The sequence below is a fragment of the Salmo salar genome, chromosome 18 (assembly GCF_965601325.2).
Source record: "Salmo salar chromosome 18, fSalSal1, whole genome shotgun sequence".
Lineage (NCBI taxonomy): Eukaryota > Metazoa > Chordata > Actinopteri > Salmoniformes > Salmonidae > Salmo > Salmo salar.
Window position 1 is genome coordinate 87,912,800 of NC_138308.1, and position 17,613 is coordinate 87,930,412.

General features: G+C 44.2%; 1 protein-coding gene across 1 annotated transcript in view; it reads right to left on the reverse strand.

The window, feature by feature from the left end:
• Positions 1 to 17,613, reverse strand: part of LOC106577893 (histidine N-acetyltransferase) — a 33,213-nt gene extending 15,600 nt beyond the window's left edge. Inside the window, exon 1 of the mRNA XM_014156325.3 lies at positions 17,418 to 17,613. The gene's annotated coding sequence lies outside the window, so the exon portion shown is untranslated. The remainder of the gene's footprint in view (positions 1 to 17,417) is intronic.

Below are 17,613 nucleotides of genomic sequence, written 5' to 3' on the forward strand. Positions count from 1 at the left end.
TCAGTGTGTCCTCTGTCCTTGTACCTCCAGTCTGGCATCAATCACTATCAACAGATATGAGAATGATGCATAACATTCAGCACCAAGGCTAGTGACCATCGACCGTGTGTGTTACGAATAGAACACTGGAATTCATGTGTATTGCAGAAATAGAAAACATATAAATATGCTAAACATCGTGTTACTCACTCCAAACTGTATATGAACTTTAGTGGTCTTAAGTTACCCCATTCAACTCCTGGAAATTCATATCACAACCATACACACTGTTTAGATACCTCGGTTCTTTAAGCTTCACGACACTCAACCACATCCCAGTAATTCACATCAATGGATCGACTTTTACATCAATGGGTATTGGTCAGACAAAGTAAGTAGCTTCACAACACTTCAGCCACAATGTATTGTGTATTGGTCAGGCAAGACATACACTCTAAGAAAAAAGGGTTCCAAAAGAGTTCTTCGGATGTCCCCGTAGGATAACCATTTTTTTTCCCAGGGAGAATCATTTTTGGTTCCACATAGGTTCCATGTGGAACCCTATGTGGAAAGGGTCCTACATGGAAACCAAAAAGGTTCTACCTGGAACCAAAAAGGGTTGTTCAAAGGGTTCTCCTATGGGTTCTAGATAGCACCTTTTTTTCTAGGAATGTATACCTTTTAACTGTCACATCCTAGTGTTTTGACCACAGTGGGTCTTGGTCAGACAACACGACCCCTAACCACACAGACAACACGACCCCTAACCACACAGACAACAGGACCCCTAACCACACAGACAACAGGACCCCTAACCACACAGACAACACAACCCCTAACCGCACAGACAACACAACCCCTAACCACACAGACAACAGGACCCCTAACCACACAGACAACAGGACCCCTAACCACACAGACAACACAACCCCTAACCACACAGACAACACAACCCCTAACCACACAGACAACACAACCCCTAACCACACAGACAACACAACCCCTAACCACACAGACAACAGGACCCCTAACCACACAGACAACACAACCCCTAACCACACAGACAACACAACCCCTAACCACACAGACAACAGGACCCCTAACCACACAGACAACACGACCCCTAACCACACAGACAACACAACACCTAACCACACAGACAACACAACCCCTAACCACACAGACAACAGGACCCCTAACCACACATACAACACAACCCCTAACCACACAGACAACACAACCCCTAACCACACAGACAACACAACCCCTAACCACACAGACAACAGGACCCCTAACCACACAGACAACACAACCCCTAACCACACAGACAACACAACCCCTAACCACACAGACAACACAACCCCTAACCACACAGACAACAGGACCCCTAACCACACAGACAACACGACCCCTAACCACACAGACAACACAACCCCTAACCACACAGACAACACAACCCCTAACCACACAGACAACACAACCCCTAACCACACAGACAACACAACCCCTAACCACACAGACAACACGATCCCTAACCACACAGACAACAGGACCCCTAACCACACAGACAACACAACCCCTAACCACACAGACAACACAACCCCTAACCACACAGACAACAGGACCCCTAACCACACAGACAACACGACCCCTAACCACACAGACAACACAACCCCTAACCACACAGACAACACAACCCCTAACCACACAGACAACAGGACCCCTAACCACACATACAACACAACCCCTAACCACACAGACAACACAACCCCTAACCACACAGACAACACAACCCCTAACCACACAGACAACAGGACCCCTAACCACACAGACAACACAACCCCTAACCACACAGACAACACAACCCCTAACCACACAGACAACACAACCCCTAACCACACAGACAACAGGACCCCTAACCACACAGACAACACGACCCCTAACCACACAGACAACACAACCCCTAACCACACAGACAACACAACCCCTAACCACACAGACAACACAACCCCTAACCACACAGACAACACAACCCCTAACCACACAGACAACAGGACCCCTAACCACACAGACAACAGGACCCCTAACCACACAGACAACAGGACCCCTAACCACACAGACAACAGGACCTCTAACCACACAGACAACAGGACCCCTAACCACACAGACAACACGACCCCTAACCACACAGACAACAGGACCCCTAACCACACAGACAACACGACCCCTAACCACACAGACAACAGGACCCCTAACCACACAGACAACACAACCCCTAACCACACAGACAACACAACCCCTAACCACACAGACAACACAACCCCTAACCACACAGACAACACGACCCCTAATCACACAGACAACACAACCCCTAACCACACAGACAACACAACCCCTAACCACACAGACAACACGACCCCTAATCACACAGACGGCACTAGTGTAGTTTCTGGTCTGGTCATTGTCAGGATGCCAGGCCACTTTGCCCGTCCAGTTTGGCACCAGTTTGCATGTGGCACGGAATGAGGAGACTGGCATCTGTCCCCCTCCCACTCCTCTCTACCAACCCCCTACCCCCCTAATCCCTTTGGTAACCTCTTTGGATTCCTCGGAAAACACAGTCTCGCTCGGAAAACAAACACACTTCTCCAGGCTTGGGAAAAGAATGTGGCGAGACGGGCGATATGGGCGAGAGGAGCGGAGGGCTCAGGTCGTTGGAATGTGATTCCAAAGGTGCAGGGAAGCCTGGGTAGTTAAAGACTGTTTGTATGTGTGTGTCGGTGTGTCTCCGTCTGTGTGTATGTGTATCTCTGTCCCCGTCTGTGTGTGTGTTCTCAGCCCCACGCATGCATGGACAGTTAGTGTTATTTGGCCCCAGGGGGAATGAGGCTTCTAGCTGACGCGGTGAAGCAGGGCTGGACATTTCTGATAATCTGTCGATGGGAGATGTGAGTCTGAGCTGGAGAAGGGGCGGCAGGGAGGGAGGGAGGGAGGGAGGGGGAGAGAGAGAGAGGCCGGACGCCTGCATGAGACAGAGAAAACACTGTCTCGCCCCACCAGACCCCAACTCTCTCTCTCTCTGGTACTTTTCCATCAACTGGCATGCAGACATGGTGCCGTCAACGATGTATATAAACCCAGGATGACTGAATTGAAGCCACTGCGCAGCCATCTTGGTACTCCTCAATTGTAAAAAAATATGTGTTGGAAGCTATAGAAAGGTTTTTATTAATGTCTACATTTGTTTATTCTATTACAGACACCTTAATGCATACTTTTACATTATATTATGTAAGATAAACATAAAAAATATATATACAGTGCTTTCGGAAAGTATTCAGACCGCTTGACTTTTTCGACATTTTGTTACGTTACAGCCTTACATTAAAATGTATTAAATTGTATTTTTTTCCTCATCAATCTACATACAATGACAAAGAAAAAACTGGTTTTTAGATTTTTTTCCAAATATATAAAAATTAAAAACTGAAATATCACATTTACATAAGTATTCAGACCCTTTACTCAGTACTTTGTTGATGTCACAAAAAGTGCCGTGTTGAATTGACCAAACTGCAGCGGTTATGTGGATACTTATTCTTTTAATGAAAAAAACACAAAGCATCCACAGGAAAAACCAAACAATAAACGATACTCACGACCAAACAGTGTGACAGGCTAAACAAGCAGTGCTCACAAACAATTACCCACAAACACACAGACAAACACACCCTACTAATATAGGACTCCCAATCAAAGCCAACTCAACACACCTGCCTTCAATTGGGAGTCCAATCCCAATTAACTCTACATAGAAAACAAACCTAGAACCTATACCCACAACTAACTAACTAAACCTAGAAATACATAAACACAGAGCAGTGCCCAAAACCCCCGGAATACATCAATAAAACAACCTACTACCTACACCACCACCCCAAACCATATAAAACAAATACCCTCTGCCACATCCTGACCAAACTCCAACAACAAATAACCCTTAACTGGTCAGGACGTGACAGTTGAAGCACCTTTGGCAGCGATTACAGCATCGAGTCTTCTTCTGTATGACGCTACAAGCTTGGCAAACCTGTATTTGGGGAGTTTCTCCCAACCTTCTCTGCAGATCCTCTCAAGCTTCACTACCAGTCAAAAGTTTTAGAACACCAACTCATTCAAGGGTTTTTCTTCATTTTTACTACATTGTAGAATAATAGTGAAGACATCAAAACTATGAAATAACACATATGGAATCATGTAGTAACCAAAAAAGTGTTGAACAAATGAAAATATATTTTATATTTGAGATTCTTCAAATAGCCACCCTTTGCCTTGATGACAGCTTTGCACACTCTTGGCATTCTCTCAACCAGCTTCACCTGGAATGCTTTTCCAACAGTCTTGAAGGAGTTCCCACATATGCTGAGCACTTGTTAGCTGCTTTACCTTAACTCTGCGGTCCGACTCATCCCAAACCATCTCAATTTGTTGAGGTCGGGGGATTGTGGAGGCAAAGACAAAGACATGGCGATTGGAACCAAAAATCTTAAATTTGGACTCCAGACCAAAGGACAAATTTCCACCGGTCTAATGTCCATTGCTTGTGTTTCTTGGCCCAAACAAGTCTCTTCTTCTTATTGTTGTCCTTTAGTAGTGGTTTCTTTGCAGAAATTTGGCATGATTCACACAGCCTCCTCTGAAAAGTTGATGTTGAGATGTGTCTGTTACTCCGTGAAGAATTTATTTGGGCTGCAATTTCTGAGGCTGGTAACTCTAAGGAACTTATCCTCTGCAGCAGAGGTAACTCTGGGTCTTCCATTCCTGTGGCGGTTCTCATGAGAGTCAGTTTCATTATATCGCTTGATGGTTTATGCGACTGCACTTAAAGAAACTTTAAAAGTTCTTGAAATGTTCGGGATTGACTGACCTTCATGTCTTAAAATAATGATGGACTGTCGTTTCTCTTTGCTTATTTGACATGTTCTTGCCATTATATGGACTGGTCACAACACAACTGAATGGCTCAAATGCATTAACCTGTTGGGGGTAGGGGGCAGTATTGACACGGCCGGATAAAAAACGTACCCGATTTAATCTGGTTACTACTCCTGCCCAGTAACTAGAATATGCATATAATTATTGGCTTTGGATAGAAAACAGCCTAAAGTTTCTAAAACTGTTTGAATGGTGTCTGTGAGTATAACAGAACTCATATGGCAGGCAAATACCTGAGAAGATTCTGAACAGGAAGTGGCCTGTCTGACAAGTTGTTGTTCATCTTGGCTCTTTTTATTGAAGACTGAGGATCGTTGCTGTAACGTGACACTTCCTACGGCTCCCATAGGCTCTCAGAACCCGGGAAAAAGCTGAATGATATCGAGGCAGCCCCAGGCTGAAACACATTTACGCTTTTGGCAAGTGGCCGATCAGAGGACAATGGGCTTAGGCGTGTGCACGAGTCGACCCTGTGCTTTATTTTCTTTCCTCTTTTTACCTAAACGCAGATTCCTGGTCGGAATATTATCGCTTTTTTACGAGAAAAATGGCATAAAAATGGATTTTAAACAGCGGTTGACATGCTTCGAAGTACGGTAATGGAATATTTAGACATTTTTTGTCACGAAATGCACCGTGCTCGTCACCCTTCTTTACCCTTTCGGATAGTGTCTTGAATGCACGAACAAAACGCCGCTGTTTGGATATAACAATAGATTATTTGGGACCAAACCAACATTTGTTATTGAAGTAGAAGTCCTGGGAGTGCATTCTGACGAAGAACACCAAAGGTAATAACATTTTTCTTATAGTAAATCTGACTTTGGTGAGTTCTAAACTTGCTGGGTGTCTAAATAGCTAGCCCTGTGATGCCGGGCTATCTACTGAGAATATTGCAAAATGTGCTTTCACCGAAAAGCTATTTTAAAATCGGACATATCGAGTGCATAGAGGAGTTCTGTATCTATAATTCTTAAAATAATTGTTATGCTTTTTGTGAACGTTTATCGTGAGTAATTTTGTAAATTTTTAGTAAATTCACCGGAAGACTATTTTACACCATTTTAAAGACAAGACTCTCGTTAATCTAACCACACTGTCCGATTTCAAAAAGGCTTTACAACGAAAGCAAAACATTAGATTATGTCAGCAGAGTACCCAGCCAGAAATAATCAGACACCCATTTTTCAAGCTAGCATATAATGTCACATAAACCCAAACCACAGCTAAATGCAGCACTAACCTTTGATGATCTTCATCAGATGACAACCCTAGGACATTATGTTATACAATACATGCATGTTTTGTTCAATCAAGTTCATATTTATATCAAAAACCAGCTTTTTACATTAGCATGTGACTAGCATGTGACTAGCATTCCGACCGAACACTGCCGGTGAATTTACAAAATTACTCACGATAAACGTTCACAAAAACATAACAATTATTTTAAGAATTATAGATACAGAACTCCTCTATGCACTCGATATGTCCGATTTTAAAATAGCTTTTCGGTGAAAGCACATTTTGCAATATTCTCAGTAGATAGCCCGGCATCACAGGGCTAGCTATTTAGACACCCAGCAAGTTTAGCACTCACCAAAGTCAGATTTACTATAAGAAAAATGTTATTACCTTTGCTGTTCTTCGTCAGAATGCACTCCCAGGACTTCTACTTCAACAACAAATGTTGGTTTGGTCCCAAATAATCCATTGTTATATCCAAACAGCGGCGTTTTGTTCGTGCGTTCAAGACACTATCCGAAAGGGTAAATAAGGGTGACGAGCATGGCGCATTTCGTGACAAAAAATGTCTAAATATTCCATTAACGTACTTCGAAGCATGTCAACCGCTGTTTAAAATCAATTTTTATGCCATTTTTCTCGTAAAAAAACGATAATATTCCGACCGGGAAAGCGTGTATACGTACAAAGAGAGAGAAAATAAAAACATCTCGTGCCCTCGTGCACGCGCCTGAGTCTCAGAGTACTCTGACCAGCCACTATCCAAACGCGATAATGTGTTTCAGCCTGGGGCTGCCTCGATATCATTCAGCTTTTTCCCGGGCTCTGAGAGCCTATGGGAGCCGTAGGAAGTGTCACGTTACAGCAAAGATCCTCAGTCTTCAATAAAAAGAGCCAAGATGAACAACAACTTGTCAGACAGGCCACTTCCTGTTCAGAATCTTCTCAGGTTTTTGCCTGCCATATGAGTTCTGTTATACTCACAGACACCATTCAAACAGTTTAAGAAACTTTAGGCTGTTTTCTATCCAAAGCCAATAATTATATGCATATTCTAGTTACTGGGCAGGAGTAGTAACCAGATTAAATCGGGTACGTTTTTTATCCGGCCGTGTCAATACTGCCCCCTAGCCCTAACAAGTTAATAAGGAAAGCATAAAGCAATTGCTTCTATAATGATGAGGCTGGTAGGCTCAACACTTCCAAGTGTTGTGGCGAGGAGCTCTGACATACGAAGAATACAAATATATTTTATAGAAAAGACACACCCTTTTAGTCTTCATGACAAACAACAGATGTATGGAATGGGTCACAAGGTAAAACTTGATATATGAGAAAGGAGTCTCTCGTAGCCAGATAGCATTTGCTATGAAGACTATACTTATTGTTAAGTCTGGCTCCTAAGATGAGGCTCCGATCTCGTTCCTGGTACTTCATAGCACAGAAACACCAATTCATTCTATGGCATAAATCAATTGTCAACTTCAGATACTCCCATCTCAAGTAAAACCCCTTCTTGACCACACGCCTGGACAAGCTCACTGAGGGGAGTGAGCCTCTAGGTCATACACTACCCCAGGATAGGTGCAACGTCAGAGATGACATACAATAGTTCCAGACACAACTACACACATCTTTTCTCAGACCTTATCTCCTCCAAGGCCAAAGGAGGGAGTGACTGGCGCACAGACATTGTGGAGACCCGTGTGGCTCCGTTGGTAGAGCATGGTGTTTGCAACACCAGGGTCGTGGGTTTGATTCCCACGGGGGACCAGTACGGGAAAAAAAAAATAATGTATGAAATGTTGCTCTGGATAAGAGCGTCTGCTAAATGACTAAAATGTAATGTAAAATGAGACAAGTAATTGGTTCCCCATTAATCACACCATCCATTCACATGGTTTAGAATAGGTAAAGACACATTCACATATGAAGACAATCTTCCTTCCTGTCCTCTTCTCTTTCTGATATTCTGCATAGCACCAGGGACATGTGAAAGATGAGCCTGACCTCTCTGGGCCCCAGGTGACTGAGCCCCAGCTGAGGGAGGAAGTGTAACTGCCAACACCAGAGTCCGAAAGGATACATTTTAATAACAAGTCTATCACATAAGCATATTATGCAGATATGACATCTTAATGATCTATGTTACCTAACTAACCCTTTGTTTGGATGCAGATAAGACATCTTAATTATCTATGTAGATATGACATCTTAATGATCTATGTTACCTAACTAACCCTTTGTTTGGATGCAGATAAGACATCTTAATTATCTATGTAGATATGACATCTTAATGATCTATGTTACCTAACTAACCCTTTGTTTGGATGCAGATAAGACATCTTAATTATCTATGTAGATATGACATCTTAATTATCTATGTTACCTAACTAACCCTTTGTTTGGATGACAGCCACAGCTGTCATCCAAACAAAGGGTGGCTATTTGAATTTGTTTAACACTTTTTGGTTACTACATGATTCCATATGTGTTATTTCATAGTTTTGATCTTTTCACTATTATTCTACAATGTAGAAAATAGTAAAAATAAAGAAAAACCCTTGAATGAGTAGGTGTTCTAAAACTTTTGACCCGGTAGTGTATGTCAGTTTAGATGGGGAGCGTCGCAGCACAACTATTTTCAGGTTTTTAATTTTTAATACATTTGCAAACATTTTTAAAAACCTGTTTTTGCTTATTCATTATGGGGTATTGTGTGTAGATTGATGAGGATGTTTTTTTTTAATCCATTTTAGAATAAGGCTGTAACGTAACAAAATGTGGAAACAGGGAAGGGGTCTGAAAACTTTCCGAATCCACTGTACACACACACACACACACACACACACACACACACACACACACACACACACACACACACACACACACACACACACACACACACAGACACACACACACACACACACACACACACACACACACACACACACACACACACACACACACACACACACACACACACACACACACTCCTGTCCTGTTTCTCCCATTCTTCTCTGCAGATCCTCTCAATCTCTGTCAGGTTGGATGGGGAGCGTTGCTGCACAGCTATTTTCAGGTCTCTCCAGAGATGTTCAATCAGGTTCAAGTCTGGGCTCTGGCTGGGTCACTCAAGGACATTCAGAGACTTGTCCCAAAGCCACTCCTGCATTGTCTTGGTTGTGTGCTTAGGGTCATTGTCTTGTTGGAAGGTGAACCTTCCACCCAGTCTGAGGTCCTGAGCGCTCTGCGGCAGGTTTTCATCAAGGATCTCTTTGTACTTTGCTACATTCAGCTTTCCTTCCATCCTGACTAGTCTCCTAGTCCCTGCTGCCATCACCATGCTTCACCGTAGGGATGGTGCCAGGTTTATTTTCACTTTGTCATTATGGTGTATTGTGTGTAGATTGATGAGGAAACAAACTCATTAAATCCATTTTAGAATAAGGCTGTTATGTAACAAAATGTGGAAAAAGGGAAGTGGTCTGAATACTTTCCGAATGCACTGTATAGGCCTATGCAACTATGATTTGAAAAAGTCACCAAAAAAAGGCATGCGCACTTTCTTGCCTTACTGCACACAAGCTGGGCATGATTCACAAGCGATAGGCTAATATTGTCACCCATCAGACTATTCTTGATTTAATCTTGTCTTTACATGTACTAAATAATATATGTGTTAAATTTGTTTTGATTTAGAATGAACCATTATCATAACCCTGTCTCGAAGCAGGGGCAGGGGGTGGAAAAATGTAATCTTTGCACTTAAATAGCGAATGGAGGACGCTGTTTCCTGTGTTTCATTTTCATGCCAGCCAGGTAGGCTATACTCCTGTTGTAAAGAGAAGAAATGTGCTTAATATTAGGAAAGTTGAGAAATAAATATAGTAGGCCTAGCCTATAGAAAGCTGATGGGATCCTCCTCTTTTTAATAGAGGCCATCACTCTGTTTTCTCACGCAATTGCATAGCCTATAGAAATGTTGCGCAACATGAGCTCATGGGCTCTCATGAAGTGTTTGATTAGATTTCCCATCACATTTGCATTGATGTCAGATTTATTAGATGGACAATAGAGTGCTGAGTACCAGGCAGTTAGCAAGTTTGGTAGGCTACTAATGACCAGCAGCGGCATCAGAGTTTGGAGAAGCCTAGTTACCGTGACTAAACGGTCACATGGAATTTGGCTGCCTTCATGACTCGTGACCGCCGGAGTGGCTGTAATACGGACACTGTAACAGCCCTAACCATACCAGTCATGGGTGAACAGGGAGTACAGGAGGGGATTAAGCCGTATCCCTGCGGGGCCCCCATGTTGAGGGTCAGCGTAGTGGATGTGTTGTTGCCTACCTTCACCACCTTGGTGCGTCACATCTGGAAGTCCAGGACCCAGTTGCAGCGGCAGGTGTTCAGTCCCATGGGTCCTGAACTTAGTGATGAGCTTGGAGGTCACTCATCACTAATGGTGTTGAAAGCTGAACTTTAGTCAATGAACAGCATTCTCACGTAGGTGTTCCTTTTGTCCTGGTGGGAAAGGGCAGTTTGGAGTGCAAAAGAGATTGCGTCATCTGTGGATCTATTGGAGCGATATGCGAATTGTAGTGGGTCCAAGGTGTCTGGGATGATGGTGTTGATGTGAGCCATGACCAACCTTTCAAATCATTTAATGGCTACAGATGTGAGTGCTACGGGGCGAGAGTCATTAGGCAGGTTACCATGGCATTCTTGGGCTGCTTCAAACATGTTGGTATTAGAGACTTGGTCAGGGACAGTTTGAAGATGTTAGTGAAGACACGTGCGTGTTTGGTTTATTCGGATCCCCATTCGATTTTGCCGAAGCAGCAGCGATAGACAAGGACAGTCACATACATTAAAAATAAAACGCTAATAATAATATTAATTGTACTGTGTCTGTGTGTGTCCCCTCACAGTCCCCATGAAATGTTCTTTCATCTTTTTTTAAGGTCATTTTGCTGTTTGCTTGAGTAATTGGTGATGGGAGGGAGTTTCATGCGATCATGGCTCTGGCCATGTGTGTGTGTGCGTGTGTGCGTGTGGGTGTGTGTGTGTGTGTGCGTGTGGGTGTGTGTGTGTGTGTGCGTGTGTGTGTGTGCATACATGTGGGAGTGGGAGATATCCTTTGTTTTCATCTATTTTATCCCGTGGGCAACAAGGGACAAATAAATGACAGATCAATTAACCTATTACACTGAACAGAAATATAAATGCAGTTACAGTTCATATACGGAAATCAGTCAACTGAAATAAATTCATTAGACAATTCTCTCTCTTCTCATCTGAACAGGACGGACCAATCAACATGATCTAATATCCATATACTAAACATCAGTCCTGATTCCTGAATTAGGCTACATTGAAGAATCTGACATTTAAATAAATCTCTCTTCCTCTTTTGCTGCAGTGTCCCCCCGTCTCTCTCACTCTTTCTCTTTCTCCCTCCTCCCTCTCTCTCTCTCTACCTCCCTCCCTCCTTCCTTCCCCCTCTCTCCCGCCCTCTCTCTCTATCTCCCTCCTTCCCTCCCTCCATCCATTCTTCCCACCTTCTCTCTCTCTTTCTCCTTCCTCCCTCTCTACCTCCCTCCCTTCTCACCCACCCACCCACCCACCCCCCTCTCTCTCTCTCTCTCTCTCTCTCTCCCCCTCTCTCTCCCCCTCTCCCTCTCTCTCTCCCTCCCTCTCTCTCTCTCCCTCCCTCCACATCTAGTCCATGTGTTCATGCTTGTGTGTTTTCATAACTCTCTGTGGTAAAATCCCATGACATATTTATACACTTGTCCTCTGGATTTCCACTGTACAGTATTTCATTCCTATAGCTGCTGATCTGAAGTCAGTTTTGCCCCCCCTCCCACCCTCTCTCTATCTCTCTCTTTCTCCCTCCTTCCCTCCATCCCTCCTTCCTTCCCACCCACTCTCTCTCTCCCTCTCTACCTCCCTCCCTCTCTTTTTCTCCCTCCTCCCTCTCTACATCCCGCTCTCTCTTTCTTTCTCCCTCCTCTTTCTCCCTCCTCCCTCTCTACCTCCCTCTCGCTCTCTCTCTTTCTCCCTCCTCCCTGTCTACCTCCCTCACTCCCTCCCCTCCCTCCCTCCCTCCCTCCCTCCCTCCCTCCCTTCATCTCTTTCTTTCTCCCTCCCTCCCTCCCTCCCTCTCTACCTCCCTTTCCCTTTTGCCCTCCCTCCCATCTCCCTTTGTCGCTCTCTCTCTCCCTTCCTCCCTTCCTCCCGACCTCCAGATCTAGTCCATGTGTTCATGCTTCTGTGTTTACATAACTCTCTGTGGTAAAATCCCATGACATATTTATACACTTGTCCTCTGGATTTCACCTGTACAGTATTTCACTCCTATAGCTGCTGATCTGAGGTCAGTTTTGGCTTCCCCCCTCTAATGGTTAAGGTTAGTATTGGGGGAGGGTGCGCTGATCCTAGATCTGTTCTTATGGCAGCTTGTACCCGGAGCTCTCATTCGTATAATGGTTAATCAGTCGGAGTTAGATCATTTCTCCGCTAGAGAATATCACACACGTTATGGGACATCGCATTTAACTGTCATCAATATGTGGCCTAGTTTTAGAGCTTTTTGAGGGCATCATCATCAAACACGAGTGCAGTAAATCTCACTCTCTTTCTACCTCTTTTTACTGTATTTCTCTATCACCCCATCCGTAGCTCTCTCTCTCTCTCTCTCTCTCTCTCTCTATCTATCTCTCTGACTCTCTCTCTCTCTGTCTCTATCTATCTCTCTACCTATCTCTATCTCTCTCTTTAGCCCTCTTTCTAGCTCTCTCTCGCTGTCTCTACCTATCTCTCTCTCTATCTCTCTCTTTAGCCCTCTCTCTAGCTCTCTCTATCTCTCACTCTCTGTCGCTCTCTCTCGTGCTCTCTCTCTATCTATCTCTCTATATCGCATTTCTCTCTCTCTTATCCTATCATTATCTTTTTGTCACAATCCCAAACTTACTATCCTGATATCTGGCATAATTTCAAAAGACTCATTTCCCCATCCATGTCTCTATCTGATTATTAAGGGCGATTACAAACAATAACCTTGATTTAGGTTAGGAACCCTCAAAAAACAGAAATATAGATGTACATCATACTAGAGCTGCAGAAATATAGACATACATAATTCTAGAGCTGCAGAAATATAGACATACATAATTCTAGAGCTGCAGAAATATAGACATGCATCATACTAGAGCTGCAGAAATATAGATGTACATCATACTAGAGCTGCAGAAATATAGACATACATAATTTTAGAGCTGCAGAAATATAGACATATATCATACTAGAGCTGCACTAGACCAAGCAAACACTAACACACAAACATAACCATCAACAAAACAGACAACCATTTGATGAGTTGGGATGGGATGGGGGAGTGGGGGAAGAGAGTGAAACAAAACATTACAAGTGCGTACACCTTTTATTCTTATCATTATGTAAATAAAAATAAAAAGACTCTTATAAAACAGATATGAAACAAACAATCCTATTCTTATCCAGGTGTGAATGATGAAGGCATGAGTCTGTCTCCCTAGAGGTCCATTAAACAAGAAAGATGGCTCATCATTTCAGTAGGACACGCAACGGAAAATAAAATGACCGTTTATTTTTGTTTCCGTCTTTTGTCTTCTGTTTTGTGCCCAATCAACACGACCAACCCTTTAGGTCGGCATCAAGAACAAGCAAACGCAGCAAGAGACTGCCAAGACTGAACAGCTGATGGTTATCATGTTGATGACTGCACTGATCTCATCTCTGCTTTTACCCTTCTCTATCTGTCACTCACTCCGGGAAGAGAGTTAGCCCATCCACACAGATCTAGGATCAGCTTAACCTCCACCTCCACCTAACCTTAACTATTAGGGTGGAAAAATACAGAACTTTTCTTGGATCAGTATGTAGGCTATGCATGAGGACCAACTGTGTGCGTGTGTGTGCGTGTGTGTGTGTGTGTGTGTGTGCGTGTGTGTACTGCAGGGTCAGTACTCAGTACTGTGTGGATATAGAGGGCACCCCAGTGAGTCTGAATCAATGAGCTTCACCAGAATTGCTTTTGGGTGGAAAAGGACGGGAGGGAGGGGGTAGTGGTGGATGAATGTGACCAGGCGAATGAAAATCGAGTGGAAAGTGGGTGGTGATTGAGTGTTTATAGAGTTATGGGTTTGTGCTGTGTGTGACAGAGGGGGTGAATGGATAAAAAAGAGAACGGATGAAGGGGGGAGCAGATGGAAGTGTGTGTGTGTGTGTGTGTGTGTGTGTGTGTGTGTGTGTGTGTGTGTGTGTGTGTGTGTCTGTGTGTGTGTGTGTGTGTGTGTGTGTGTGTGTGTGTGTGTGTGTGTGTGTGTGTGTGTGTGTGTGTGTGTGTGTGTGTGCAAACTAAAGCTTTACTCCCTAGATGACTTTACAGTTGCCCCGATCAACCATGAGTAGTAGGGGCCCTTCATGATAAAACATAAAACTGCTCAGGTGGGACTCAGTTGGTAGAGCATGGTGTTTGCAACGCCAGGGTTGTGGGTTCGATTCCCACGGGGGACCAGTACGGAGAAGAAAAATAAATAAATGAAATGTATGCTTTCTCTACTGTAAGTCGCTCTGGATAAGAGCGTCTGCTAAATGACTAAAATATTTAAATAATAAAAATAAAAACAATGGTGCAAGGTTCTCCTCACCTCTGCTCCCCCACCTCTCCCCCTCTGCTCCCCCACCTCTCCCCCTCTGCTCCCCCACCTCTCCCCCTCTGCCTCACCTCTGCTCCCCCACCTCTCCCCCTCTGCTCCTCCACCTCTCCCCCTCTGCCTCACCTCTCCCCCACCTCTGCCTCACCTCTGCTCCCCCACCTCTCCCCCTCTGCCTCACCAGCACCTATAGACTGAATAATCTCCCAGGCTAAGTCCCAAATAGCACCCTATGTAGTGCACTACTTTTCACCAGAACCCCTATGGGCCATCGTCAAAGTAGTGCACTACATAGGGAATAGGGTGCCATTTGGGCCGCACTCCCTCAGGCATGCTATTTGAAAATGCTTTAGGCTAATGTCCAAAACAGCTTACTTACTCTGAATCTATCAGGCTACTTGTTACGGAGCCTCTGTTAAAAGCTGCTTTTCTATATTTTTATAGACAGATGGAAGGATGCTAGCATATAAGAGACTTGCTAGAAAGTTGTAAATATGCAAGGTGCAGAGGGATGGAAGGATGGATGATGCTACAAGGTGTTAATACATTTGTCTGACTGAGACAGCGTTGGAGGAGAAAGACAGACAAGAGAGACAGATAGAGAGATAGATATATACAATAAAAGTGAGAGGAAAAGAGAGATAGAAACAGAACGAGAGTGAAAGAGAGAGAGGGGAGATAGAGGGAAAGAGGGTGGGAGATAGAGAGAGGGGGGATAGAGAGAGAGGGGGAAGATAGAGAGAGAGAGCAGAGAGAGGGGGGAGATAGAGAGGGGGAGATAGAGAGAGAGGCTGGGCGATAGAGAGAGAGAGAGGGGTTGGAAATAGAGAGAGATGGGGAGATAGAGAGGGAGAGGGGAGATAGAGAGAGAGGGGGGGGAGATAGAGAGAGAGCGAAAGAGTGAGAGAATGCATAAGAGTAAAGGGAGAGAGGTCGAGTGAGAGCGAGAGGGCCGGGGGAGAGTGGGATGAAAGAGAAATGTGTCTATCTATAAAATGTTGGGCAGTTGATGCTCCGAATCTGCTCTCATCTTCCAACTGTCCCTTGATGCGTCTAATCATGGGTACACAGTCACGTCTCCCCTCTTTCATTCCCGAATTCCAAACTGCCAAGTGGAATCAGATCACAAAGCAGGCCGAGGGAAGGAGCAGACACGCGAGCGCACGCACACGCGCTCTTTGGCGCACTGTATGGGCAGGTTGGATAGAAGAATAAGTCTCACTCCGTCTCCAGCACTCAACTCCTCGTGCTGCCCGTGACCGAGTATCTCAACCCCAATGGAATGTGGAGAAATAAAACCCGCCATAGGCTACAAAATAACCATTGTCCATAATGCATGCATATAATGTGCGCCTATACATTTTCTTTACAATTGAAGTTAAACTTATACCTAGAACTACAGGAATTGCTGTTATAGCTCATTTCTGAGAAATAGCCTAAGCTTATAGGCCTACCTAGGGACCTACGTAAATGGCACCACACGCGCACCAGCGTATAGAGAACCTCACAATTGTAGTTGTCACGACTCTTCTACCCAAACACATGCTGTATGCAGACACACTGGAGGCGGGCGCACCGCTCAGAGGCTCCCTTACCGCTGCCATGGCATTGCGCACGTACGTTTAGAACACATGTACGCACCCGAAATGTAAGGAATCATCCGAATCAATGTTGTCGATAAAGGAATTATTCATCATAATTTGGCAATTTATCCCCCGATTCCGCCCGCCCCCATCTGTCCGTATGGGACTGCTTTTCCCGGGGCTTTCAGCGTTCCACATTGACTGCATAGCTATCATTGGACATAAGAAGAAACAAATATCACAAAAGTGATGCTGCAAGGTGATATCTGATAAACATATGTGTGTTTTCTTTTTCGTTTCAGACTATGCATTTATTAAATTAGTCTGAGGCGCTGTCAGGTACAGGATTGCATCCTCAACGGTGATTGGATGAATCTTTGATCATATCAATATTCAATCATATGGGCTACCGGCATCACTCATCCCTATGCATTGCATATAGGCCTAGAACACAGACAGACACACAATGCCATAATGCTATACAGTAGAATATCAAACCTACATTAGGCTACAAATGTGGAGTATGAACCCGTTTCATTAGACTATCCATCGAATCATTGCGTTACTCAGTCTCTGATACATTCCTTAAATTGGACACAAAATGGCGGATAAGAATAGGATGGTGGGATATTCGGTTCCTAATATGAGAAAAGGCTTGGTACAGAGACTGAAGGTTATGCAGAAAACCCGACCACACGTAGGCTATAGGCAACGTTGCCTTCTATGAAAACAGTATTTAGAAGAGAGGAAAAAATATTCGTTAGAATATATATTTTTTAAATTACTAAATCATAATGATCGATCATAGATGGATACCGTTATCGGAAGTGATCGATAGGCTAGACTATGTTCACAGCCGACAACGTGCTCCAAATATCTAGCGCTGCCGGCCGGTGGAATTTGTTTCCTCTTACCGTTAGCGAAGCCCGGAGGTCTCGTGCGGGTGTTGATGGTAACAACAGGCAGGTGTATTGCCAGGTGCGAGAGGTGGATGGTTCCAGCGGCTACTGTTCAGTTTCAGGATAAAATACAAATTATCCCAGCCACTGGCTCGAACTTTAAATATAAGAGATGTATAAGTTTAAGCCCCTCCTACAAACCCTCTCCCCC